We start from the raw sequence: 12,992 nt of genomic DNA on the forward strand, positions 1-12,992 counted from the left end.
TCTCTTGAGTTCACCCCAATTCCTTATTAGCCTAATTTTCCTAGACTTAGTCCCTCTTTCTGAAGAAGAGCCTAAGTCATAAAGGCATGAATCAGTGTTTGCAACCACTAATTCTATAATTTTAGCATAAATTAGGCTAAATATCACTAACCCATAAACAATTAAGCCCTAAAATTCAAGACCCATTAAATACCCACACTAGGGTTGGGTCACAACCCCAGCTATGGGGTCTAGCTAATCATAATAGCAACAAAAATCAAAGATAAAGATGAAATATAAGCCATAATCTTAAAGTACAAGATAAAAATCTAAAGTTTGAAGGTAAATCTACTCTACAATTGCCCAAAAATGGAAACACTAGCCGTTCACATGCTCTGCTCAACAAAACATGACCTAAAATTGACAAAAGGATCTATTTATACCAAGCTAAAATTTTCAGACAAAAATGTCCCTGCGGAGGATTCGCGGACGCGTAATTCTGACTGCGTTCGCGCTTGAGCTTTCGCGGCCGCGTAATACTGAGCGCGGTCCGCATTTCTTTAATACTGGGCTTGGATTGGGCTTAGTTTCGCAGACCGCGTGATTTCAACCGCGTCCGCTTCCATCGCGGCCACGTAATTTGGACACGGACCGCGTTCTTCGGTTAAGCATGACTTGCAGGGTCTATGAACCTCAAGATGCGCTCTCAGCTGAATTCCCTTCACGGCCGCGGCAAAGATTTTGCGCTCGCGCCTTTCCAACGTGGTCAGCGGTGATTTTAGTACTCAAAGCAGCTTCTCTGAATTCATTTTCGTGGACCGCATAATAGTGGCCGCCTCAGCGGTGGTCCTTTCGCGGCCGCGCTTTTCTGCCGCTCTCAGCACTTGAGTCTCAGCCTTAGATTTGTGCAGGTTTGACTCCTTCATGAGTTGATTATGGATTCTTTGCCTTATTTTGACCAAACCCTGCAAGCAAGCACATTAAGTTAGTTTTCGGGAATACCTTTACACATTTTTGACCCAAAACCTAAGCAAAAGAGAGTAAATAATAGGCTAAAACCCCTAGTTATCAACTCCCCCAAACTTAAATTTTTGCTTGTCCTCAAGCAAACAAGGTAATTCCTACCTCCACAAGAAAAAGAAATGAAAATTTCAGCTGTCCTAAGGTGACTTCATCAAGCATCAATTGGGACTAACAATTACCCTCAACACAAATGCATTATCAACAACATCATGCTATGATTTCTTGAGTTCCATAGTTCTAATGTGACACAAAAGCATCAAGCGTTGACTCGCTTCATCAAGGAAGCTCTCTCTCTCTCTCTCTCTCTCTCTCTCTCTCTCTCTCTCTCTCTCTCTCTCTCTCTCTCTTTCTCTCATGTAGGTCATTGTGGATCCCAAACTCCCTCTCTTCTTCTCTCCATGAGCAAATCTAACTTTATAGAATGTGACACTCAAAACAAGGATTGTAAAGAAGTATGCTCATCACTCTCAAAAGAATGCCACAAGACCGGCTCTAAGTACCATAAGCTTGCCCCTTATGTAAATCACCACTAATGCAATCTCACTCAAATTGAAATCATATAGGGATTTAGAGGGATGTAATGAAGGCTTTTTGGATCAAGGTAGGACACAATGAACTATGAAGGGTTCATCTTTCCTTAACCACTCCATTTTCTCATTTCGGTTCATACTTTCTTGACTCTTTGAGTCATTTTCTTCTTCCTCGGGGGAACTAGAGAGACACATTGTCACTCTTTCTTGTTCATGACAATCATTTTTCTCCTTTTCTCATCATTCCATGCCTTTCAACGTTGTTTTCTTTGAATCCCTTCAACCTTTTTTTTTTTTTTTTTTTTGACATAATTCTTTTTAACTCTTCATCCTTTTCTTTGCCTTTTCTTTTCATCAAATATTTTTTTTCTTTGTACTTTTCATCACTTTAAAATTTCTCGTCTCTCCCCAAACTTATGTTTTTGCTAACTGATCATCATGAATGCTAAGAAAAGATTGGATGCCAAGAGAGGGTCATTATAAAATGGATGAAGGATGTAATGTGGCTATTGAATGGAAAAGGCTTAGGCTCAAAGGGTTGACTAGGGATATCATATTAGTGGGCAATGGAAGCTTTCACGGTTCAAATGGGACTAATGAGAGCCTACAATCACTTCTCAAGTCGAGCTACACTTAGAATTTCGCCTAGACAAACATTCAGGGCAAGTTCTAGACTTATTGGCAAGGGACTTGGACTTGCAATTCAATACCTCACTTCTCAAGCTACTGGATCGTTACAGAGAATAGAGTTGAGGGCCCACAACAACCTCAGCTAAGATTGAAGGTCACAGATGGTTCACAAAAACCACTTGATGATAATTTTAGTCAACTCAAGAGTCTAAAGGTCATAACTAGAGCTAATCTCGTCAACAAACTTGTCTCTAACCATGAGGTCGAAGGTAAATATCTTAGTGCCAAGTGAAGCCTGCTTGAGATACTTTTATTAATTACTACTATATATCAAAATAGAAAGAAAAACAGACTCAATCCCTTAAGAAGGTTATCACACCATCCATCATTGGGAAGACCCACCCGGTTCACACAACATCCACCTTTGGAAAGAACTGTGACCTTAAAAAAACCAAAGGCTTATTGATCACTAAGAAATGTAAAAAGAGACTACAAACTCAAAAAGAAGTTATAAAGTAAAATACGAAAAGTAAACTGAATATGTACAATAGGGGAGTGAAACGAATATACACAAAATGGGGATGAATATATACATGGAATGGTAAATCTATATACATACCAAAAGTGAAAAATAACGAAAATGAAAATAACGATAAGTAAAAAAAAAAAAGAAATATAGTATCATAATTATTACATGCCAGTCATCAAAGTTATCAAATCAAAATAAGACCACCCCTAAAATTAAAAGTTAGCATTGTCCTCAATGCTAAATGTAAAAAATAAGATCAGGGGAGGAATAGAGAGTAAAGAAAACTCCCTATGTGGTATTTGTCTCAGCGCCATCAGGATCCTCTAACTGGATCTCCAGGTCCTCGATCTGGGGTACCACAAATCTTCTCACCGGCTCTCTGTCAGCCTCCTACTCTGATGCCTATGCTACCGGTGATGTCTCCTCCATAAAGAGGTCCAGAGGAATATCGCCGGTGGAAGTAAGCTTCTCCACCTCCTTCTTTAAAAGCTCTTGATTCTTCTTCACCTTCTTGACCTGTTTTCCCATCTCCTTGATTACCTTCGCATGAGTACCCAGAGTCTCCAGAATTTGCTTTTGGTTGTCAAGGATCTTCTTCAATGAATCCTCCACTGACGGAGGTATCTGAAGGTGGGCTGGAGCTATATGTGTTGCGACTGCACTAGATAAGGCAGATAGCTTTGATGTAGCTACCTACATCCAGTTGTTGATGATGGATAAAGTCTGATTAACCCGCAGTGCAATCTGAGGGTAAGGTGAGGAGGAAGGCACAGATAGTGGGGCAGAGACATATGGCCCTGAGGACGGAGGTGGCATATCAGCAGATGAACCTTCGGTTATGGAAGGCTAGGACCCAGTGGCCACTACCCTTGGCTCTTCAGACTGGCCATCGGAGGTAGTGGCTTTGCCGTTGGACTTGGTATTGTCTGCTCCCTTAAGGCTATACCAAGAGAAGGGCCTTTTCGGCTTCATCTTCGTGTCAAAGTGTCTCCCCTCAACCCCTTTGTCCTCTAGGTACATAGTGATGAAATTGGGGTAAGGGTAGGACATTTTTTCCTTCCCGGTTTCCTTAGATATGTTTCGGGCCATGAGGTTCCCCACATTTATTGGGTACCCCGCCATGATGGACGCTATGAGGATCGCCCGGGAGAGTGGAATGTCACTGTCATGCAGGCACGGATCAAGGCAGCTGCAGATGAAGGTGCACCACCCTTTTGCTTCAAAGCTCAAAGTGTTTCTAGAAATGTGGACCCCAGGTGTAAGCCAAGCCGGTGTTGACCCAGGGATGGCTATCAACTCTGCAAGCCATAAACGGGCTGCCTCATCTAACGCCACCTTCTCCAAGTACAGGTATTCGTCCATATCATCGAACCCGGCATATGTGTTCAGTGTCTTGCCATCAAATCTGATCTTCCGGTTCCGTACTTTAATCACATAGGTGCCCTTTTTCATGTGGGCGACATTGGTGTAGAATTATTTGACTAAGTACTCATTGGCCTATAGTAGCTTGCTAGTGAAGAATTTCCACCCCACTCTTTTATCAAATTGCTTTTTCACATTGGGATTGTGGGGTAGAAGATCTCTTTCTATGAAATGCCGCTCAAGGGTGAGCGACCTTTGTGGCTACCATTCCCGGAATTTGTGGTATGCCTTCTCACTCACGAACCTATCTTGCCACACTGCCAGCTTCCATGATCTGATCAAACCTCCAACCCGGGTACACCACCTCTCCCGTCATCCGGGACATCCTCTTCATCATCAATATTAATTGGAGCTGTTGTTGAGGCCGGAGTTGCAAAAGGTGGGGCAGGTGGTGTGGAAGTTGCACTACCTCCTCCTGAGCCATCAGACGACCAAGACATGAAGGTAGATTCATCGACGAGGCGGTAGGGCTATGATTGAGCTTCTTGTTGGGGTTGTGCAGCTTCTCCTTCAGAAATCTCTTGGGATGGTACATGCTCACTAGTATTAGAAGAGTCGGAAGTGGGTCTTCGGAGGGTTTGTTTCTTGCCAATGACCTTTTTAGGTGCTACAGGTGCAGGTTGTTTCCCTCTACCCCGGTCTCGGGAGGATACTTCCCTCCCTTGTGATTTTTCAGGACCGCCATGAGATCGCACCATTATTTGCATACACAATCAGTGAAAGCTCATTAGTATTGTTGTTCAATGAATCAGCAAAGGAAAGCATATGATATGATCATATTGTTTCTCAAAGCAGGGATCCGCTGACAGCGTAAAAAGGAGCGCGGCCGCGGTAGGGTCAGCGCGATCTGCGTAAAAAGGAGCGCATCCGCAAAAGAGGTTGAACTTAGACTACCAACTCTTTGATCATGATCTTCCATGGACCGCATAATTTTGGACGCGCCCGCGAAAGATAAAGCGCGGACCGCGTAAAAATGAACGCGGCCGCGAAATCAATTTGTCAAACTCTCTGAAACTCATGAGCGCGGACCGCGTATTTTGGACACGGCCGCGTAAGTTCAAACGCGGACTGCGGAAGAATCATCGCATCCACGAACATGCTACCATACTCGACTCTTGAAAATTAAAGAACGCGAACGGCGTAAAATGGACAGCGGTTCGCGGAATTCAAACAAAAACTGGCTCTAGCACATTTGAAACCTAAGGTTTTCACTACGTTCAAATGTTAATGCAAATAACATGTATAGTTAATATGCCTATCCCCCATAGGCAAGTAAAGCAATTACCCACATGAATTTAAGTGTCAATTAAGCATGAGTTTTAGATTGTGGCATGTGTTAAACCCTAACTAAAAACAAAAATTAAAACTAGAAGAAAAGAAAATCAAAAGATGAAATTAATGTAAAGATTTGAGCATACCAGATGTGAATTTGTAGTAGGAAATTGCTTCTTGATTAATGAGATGTGAAATTGAACGTGTAAGAAGGGGAAGATGAATAATGGTCTATTTCGGTGAGAGCGCGGGGTTCGAAAAGTGTAAAAGTCCTAAGAACTCCCCGTCTAACTCCACGGGAACGACGCCAAAAAGTGATCGAGTCCAAACCTACACCACTATAGAGTAGCGAGGATGGTCGATGCAAATTTACCCAACGAGGTCGGGATCGATTTCCACAGGGAGTTAATTTGGTTTGGAGTTGGGTATCTAACTAATCTAGATGTGCGTTTTGTTCCTAATTGCACTTCCAAACATTGTTGTGATTGGTTCTATTCTAAATTTATACTATAGTATGCTGAGTGTAAGCTAAGTACAACAATTTTGGTGAACATTTTCAAGTGTTAAAAGGCACTAGGGGAGTGGCTTATGCCTAGGTGAGTATCTAATGGGTATCAAGAATCTATGACAAGCTTGTTATGATTGGGGTCATGATATAACCATCACACATAAATGCTCACTCTATACCTCTCGGTAGTTTGAGTGACTTTGCCCGATTTGGCTTTCTCAAGCCCAAATGGGTGTTCATACAATACAAGTGAAATTTGCTCAAGTCGGGTATTACTATCTCTAGGTTTAACCCTTTAATTGGGGCTATCAATCTCTTGAGTTCACCCCAATTCCTTGTTAGCCTAATTTTTCTAGACTTAGTCCCTCTTTCTCAAGAAGAGCCTAAGCCATAAAGGCATGAATCAGTGTTTGCAACCACTAATTCTACAATTTTAGCATAAATTAGGCTAAATATCACTAACCCATAAATAATTAAGCCCTAAAATTCAAGACCCATTAAATACCCACACTAGGGTTGGGTCACAACCATAGCTATGGGGTCTAGCTATTCATAATAGCAGCAAAACTCAAAGATAAAGAAGAAATATAAGCCATAATCTTAAAGTACAAGATCAAAATCTAAAGTTTGAAGGTAAATATACTCTAAAATTGCCCAAAAAGGGAAAACCCAGTCGTTCACGTGCTCTGCTCAACAAAACTTGACCTAAACTTGACAAAAGGGTCTATTTATACCAAGCTAAAAATTTTGGATAAAAATGCCCCTGCGGAGGATTCGCGGACGCGTAATTCTGACCGCGTTCGCGCTTGACCTTTTGCGGCCGTGTAATAATGAGCGCGGTCCGCGTTTCTTCAATACTTGGCTTGGATTGGGCTTAGTTTCGCGGACCGCGTGATTTCAACTGCGTCCGCGTCTGCTTCCATCATGGCTGCGTAATTTGGATGCGGACCGCGTTCTTCAGTTAAGCATGAGTTGCAGGGTCTCTGAACCTCAAGATGCGCTCTTAGTGGAATTCTCTTAGCGGCCGCGCCAAAGATTTTGTGGCCGCGCCTCTCTAACGCGGTCAACGGTGATTTTAGTACTCAAAGCAGCTTCTCTGAATCCATTTTCGCGGACCGCGTAATAGCGGCCGCCTCAGTGGTTGTCCTTTCGCGGCCACGCTTTTCTGCCGCTCTCAGCGCTTGAGTCTCAGTCTTGGATTTGTGCAGGTTTGACTCCTTCATGAGTTGATTATGGCTTCTTTGCCTCATTTTGACCAGACCCTGCAAGCACGCACATTAAGTTAGTTTTCGGGAATACCTTTACACATGTTTTACCCAAAATCTAAGCAAAAGAGAGTAAATAATAGGCTAAAACCCCTAGTTATCAACTATCTATTAAGGTCCTAGCGACCATGGCTAAGCGAGTATGAATTCTTCCTCCTTTCATCGGAAAGATCAACAACCCCAGGAAGCAGACAATGAAAATATAAACCCGGAGATGCACCCATCCCAAAGAAGTAATGGCTAGTTCATCATGATGGAGACGATATGATTTGCTATGCCCATAACGCTCATAAAGAAACTCAAAAGGGATGTATGATTTATTTAGACAGAGTAGTTCATCATTCTTCTTAAAACCCAACATTTTCAGAAACCGCGAGGAATACGATTCTCTTGTACTAGCAGTCCCGGAGTATCCCATGATAACTTGGCGAATCCCCTATTTCTTCTAGGAAAGGAGTCATTTCTATATCCCAAATTGGAAAACAGCTCGTTTCTCATCCCAGAATATGGTAGCAGCCTCGATTAGTTACCTATTTGGTTGAATATTCAGCAAAGATGGCAGGTCACCAAGTACTCTCCTCACATCATTCTTGTCACAAGACGCGAGGTTTTTCCACCAGTCAAGTAGCAAAGGCAGGATGTTCTAGACCATACCAAACTTGGGGATTTTGTGCTTCATTTTTGCAAACAAATAAAGTTAATCCTTTCCCCATCCAAATTCGGGTACTTACGCAATAATGATCAACATGTTGGCACATTTTTTCCAAGTAATGCACATAACATGATAGTGTCCTTTGCAATTATGGAAATCCTGTCAGACTTTGGACAAGGTTTATCTAAGCAAGTTGTTATGTCAATAACGCTTCAACTTTTACTAGGGTTTAGCATGATGCATGTACATTTAAAATTGGAATGGGGTTTCTAAAAGGGTCTAGACTGGTACCCCCAAGTGGAAAACTTGAGAGGGAAAGGCATGGGACCGTCGACTACACCGTTGATTGACTAGTCTACCGCAAATAAGCCTTTCTGATTTAAAAAGGGTAATTTCAGGAAAGCGCGGACATTCATCAAGAGCTACTATGTTGATAATTGGCACGAGTGGAGTATGATGTGGAGCATGCTTTGTGCAGGAATAATAACACATTGCTAAGTATTTGCATGATAAAAGTACGTAAAAGTAGTAAATAACAGAGCAAATGTGAACATGAAAAGAAGAGGAAAGAAAAGAAAGACAAAAGAGAGAAGTCAGTTTAGCTTATGAAAACGTGCGAGAACATAATGAAGCAGGTAGGGAAATAGGGATGAGAGGGTCATAATATAGCAGTCTTAGGCAAGATGAATGATATGGGGAGAGGTCATACATGTCATAGCAAATAAAGGAGAATAAGGGAAGTGATGTGCATGTCATAGCAGTTTAAAACAAATAAAAGTGAATAAGGAAAGGAATGTGCATGTCATAGCAGTTTAAAGCAAACAAGGAAAGTAATCCACATAAATCAAGTTCGTCATGGTAAGAGCCTAAGTGTTTCCCCAACAGATTCGCCATGATGTCACACCTCGTTTTCTTGTGAAAGCGGGTTTCGACGTGTGACAACTCTTTTAAAAAAAGGTTAAAAGAGAAGAGTAGCCACCTAACAATTTTTAAGGTGCGTTAGGGAACCTATTTGAAAATAACTCTGTTTGACTAGTCCGCGTCACCAAAGATCGGGTAAGGGCTCAAATTACCTCAAAGAGAAGGTGTTAGACACTCCTAGATGTCCACAACTGTAAGTCCCGACCGAATTTTAAACAATGTGAATTATGTGATTAGGCTAGGTGATCAAATAAACATAGAGAAATATAGAAGTCGAAGAATTTTATTATAACACATGAGAATCTGTACAAATCTTTAATGATTACAAGGATACAACTACATTGGTCTATGTTAGATGACAAAGTGTAAATAACGAGTATATAAAGAAAAGGGGGGTCCTAAGTTTTTTAGCCTAAATGATCACCTCGTGCAACATAAATAATACTCCACAACTCCCTTAAGGTAGGGAGTTGCTCATATTATTTAGCGGGCACAGACTATCATCTCATGCTATCCAATTACTATGTTGAAGTTATTACCTAAAGGCGTTCTAATTCAATTCTAAATTGTATCCCATGCGTTCACTACCCGTCCCATACCCGTGGACCATGAGGCTTTAGACCTCTATTTGGGTGGTTCTAGACTTTACCTAGGTTGCTCAAAATAATAAAACTAATCGCGCATTCAAAACAAGTAGGACTGCACATAAGTGCAAAGAGTGGCTCATGTTAGCCTCCACACAAAACGACAAAGCACGCAAAAAGGTTCCATACTACATAGTAGACAATTTCCATATTATGAAGTATTTGAGTCATTAAGTCCTATGGGCATGATTTCTATATGATTCTAATTTCAAGCATCATACATGCAGTGCTACTGTTCCAAATTAACTAATTTGCATATTAAGGGTGTTATAAAAACCTCTAGACATGATTTCTAAGGTTTTTGCACAATGGACAGTGAAAGCTATTAAAACTGGGAATTTCCAGCGTTTAATTCTATAGACATGCTTTCTAGGCGAATAACAGTATTCTATAGGCAAGATTTTTAATAGTTTGTATTTGAACTCACTATTAACATACTTATTCCTATAGGCATGCTATCTAGGTGGGAGTATAATAAAACGGCAGAAATAGTTGATTAAGAGATTAATGTCATATAGTCATGGTATCTAGATGAGCATTAACGAAGGTATACATGATTACAACCCTATAGGCATGTGATCTAATAATCATATAGAAGTAGACATGAGAGCAGGTAAAATATTCAGTCAAACAAACATGCTTTTAAATAATGTACAGGTATTAGGCAAGTTAAGTGAAGTGTGTGATATCCTATAGGCATGGTTTCTAGGTTGACAAAGCATATGTTATGCATCCTATAGGCATGTTGTCTAAATGCACGAAAATAACATAGAAATCAAGTATAATGACTAGGGGCGAGCATAAAATCTAAAAAATCAAATTCCAAACCGAACCGAATTAATTTGGTATTTCGGTTGCGATTTTTTCGGTATATTTCGATATAGAAATTACAGTATTTCATATTTCGATAGTTCGGTACGGTATACGGTATTGAGTTTTTGATATTTCGGTATTTCGGTATACCAAAATATTTTAGTCCAAGCCCAACTTTTTATTTTATTTTCCGACCCAATAAGAGTAAGCCCACACCCAGACTTACGGGCAGTATCTGCTCTTAAGTCTTACCCTCTTTCCCTTTCTATTTTCTAACCTAGACTTCTCTCAAGTTTTGGACCATCTCTATCTGAGGATTCTTTGGCATTACTATTTTCCTGGGAAGAGTGAATTGTTTTCCTTGTTTCTCTAAGGTGCAACGTCTTCTTTATCACATTTTCGTGACTGATTTGCCCAGTCTTGCTTGGTGAAAGACTAGTCCTACCGTTAAGTTAAGATACTTTTCTTGGGGAGTTGTTACTGGATGTTGTGCTTGATACCTTCTTCACTGAAGATTTTGGAGACAATGAAATAATTGAGGTAACAACACTCTTTTTCTTGCTTAGCTCGGAGGATCCACCATCTTTCTCCATTTTACAGCAGTGGTTTTGTCTACTGCTTGATCCATTCAATAGAGACTCTTGAAGTTTTGATGTTACTCTATTTTGTTAGTTGGCTGATTTTTGTTGATGTTTGTTAGATCATAGATGCCAGATGCTTGGAATGTTGGTTTTGCACTTTTGCTGTTACTTTATTTCTTCCAAATATTATATCAAACATAAATTCTAGTATTGTCTAACATGTAACAGCTAGCTTAGCACATCGTGTCCAAATGTCATGTCCACTATACACTCTATCTATATCATATATTCCATTAGTGCATTAAACCGAAACCGTATCAAAATCGTACCGAACCAAAGTAAGAATTACTGAACCATACCGAAATACTTTGGTATGGTATTTGGTATACACAATTGATAAACCGAATACTGAAATACCGAACCAAAGTTTTTAAATACCGAACTGAAAATCGAATGCCCACCCCTAATAATGACGGCTAACATGTTTGAGGTAGCGAGTATTAGTCAAATTAGGTGAGATATGTGCGGTTCCTATAGACATGATTTCTATTAGCGTGCAAAAGTAGAGCAAGTCAAATAGAATAGCAAATAAAACACATGGACCCTATAGGCATGCTCTCTACCTTTTATGCAAGAATAAAGCATGCCCATTCCCCAATTTCACTAACGCCCCAATTATTCGTTATTACAAGTTACAGGACAAAAAATGGAACAATACAAACTCAAAGATGACAAAATACATATTGAAAGAAATACAGGCCTCATCAAATAGTACATGCCCACTATAAAAATAACCTAGTGAATTTCTGGGCCTTCAGCAGCCTCACCAATCAACAGACCTAAATCTCAAGCTCACAAGGACAGTAGAATCTTCCTGAATGCAATACCCATGTCCAACAACACATATGGCCCAACATCATGCCCAACTAATAACTTACTTAGCCAAATGGATGCCAAACTTAACCATACAGGTGAGAAACCGCTCATGGAATTAACTAAATAACCTTTCACACTTAACTCCTAAAGCTGTAACTAATAACCGTTCCAGCCAAAGCACATAAACAAGATCACATGAAATACTAACAAGTTCTCAAGGCAGGTTCATGCTTGTATTCTCAGAAACAAGGCTAAGGTAATAGGATTGACCATCATGGGATAGTGAACTATTCCAAAAGAGTTTCAAAAGTAAAATGATTTAGAATTAGTCTAGAAGAACTTTAGACACAAGATTTAAACATGAAAATCTAATAGAGTCATAGACAAGAACAAGTAGAGCATAGCCTTATCATGAAAGTTTTAACATGCAAGCCAATTACACACAATAAAGTTACAAATAGCATGGGAACATGTCATAGCTAACAGTAGAACTCCAGATAAAACTTGGGCATGAATGTCCCAACAGAAATTAGAACACATTCTGGACATGAGTTGGTTATCATAACAAGGCAAGAAACCAAACTCAGAATAAGCAACAATAATAAGAACTCGAGCACATACATTAGTAAGCAGGCTTAAGAAGGTAGAATCAAGGCAACAAAGAGGCAAGTTGGACTACTAGAAGATATAGAGACTCAAGAAGAGCTTCAAAGCACATAATGACATGTTGGTTCATAACAATTCCCAGAGTCATAGATATGCAGAGCAGGAATTCAAACGGAAAGAAATGAAATTGCGAGAGTCATAGATGCTTACCATTTACAGTTGAATGAACAAGAAAAACAAGAAGAATAATTTCAAAAACACTCCAATGTCAATAGCAAAACGAACAATAGAACCCAGGAATCTCGGTGCGTCAGAGTTCACCAGGGTTTCAAATGAACCCCGGGCAGTGCTCACACTGAGAAAGATTCAATAATTGAATTCTGGTGGCCTTGGCTTTCAGCCGGCCAAAAGATTGAGCCTCTGAATAGTATAAGACAAGAAAGAATAAGGGAACAGTAGTGATTTCAGCGATTGAGGTCCCCCTTAGGGGAGTTGGGAGACGAGTTTATATAGTAATAAAAATCAACACATAAATAAGGAAATACAGTCAATCGAACATAAACAAGGAAAGAAGAACATGCAAAAAAAACAATTTAGAATTGTATTAGGAGAAGAGACCAGGTAAACCCTAATTTGACTAAGATCAGAAATTGGCCGGAGATCCCGGTGAATCGGATCCTCATAGCCTTGTTGTGAACGTATACAGACGAAATATCTTCCAAATCTTGGAGAGTGAAGCTG

The sequence above is a fragment of the Nicotiana tomentosiformis genome, chromosome 8 (genome assembly GCF_000390325.3).
Source record: "Nicotiana tomentosiformis chromosome 8, ASM39032v3, whole genome shotgun sequence".
In the NCBI taxonomy this organism is placed as follows: domain Eukaryota; kingdom Viridiplantae; phylum Streptophyta; class Magnoliopsida; order Solanales; family Solanaceae; genus Nicotiana; species Nicotiana tomentosiformis.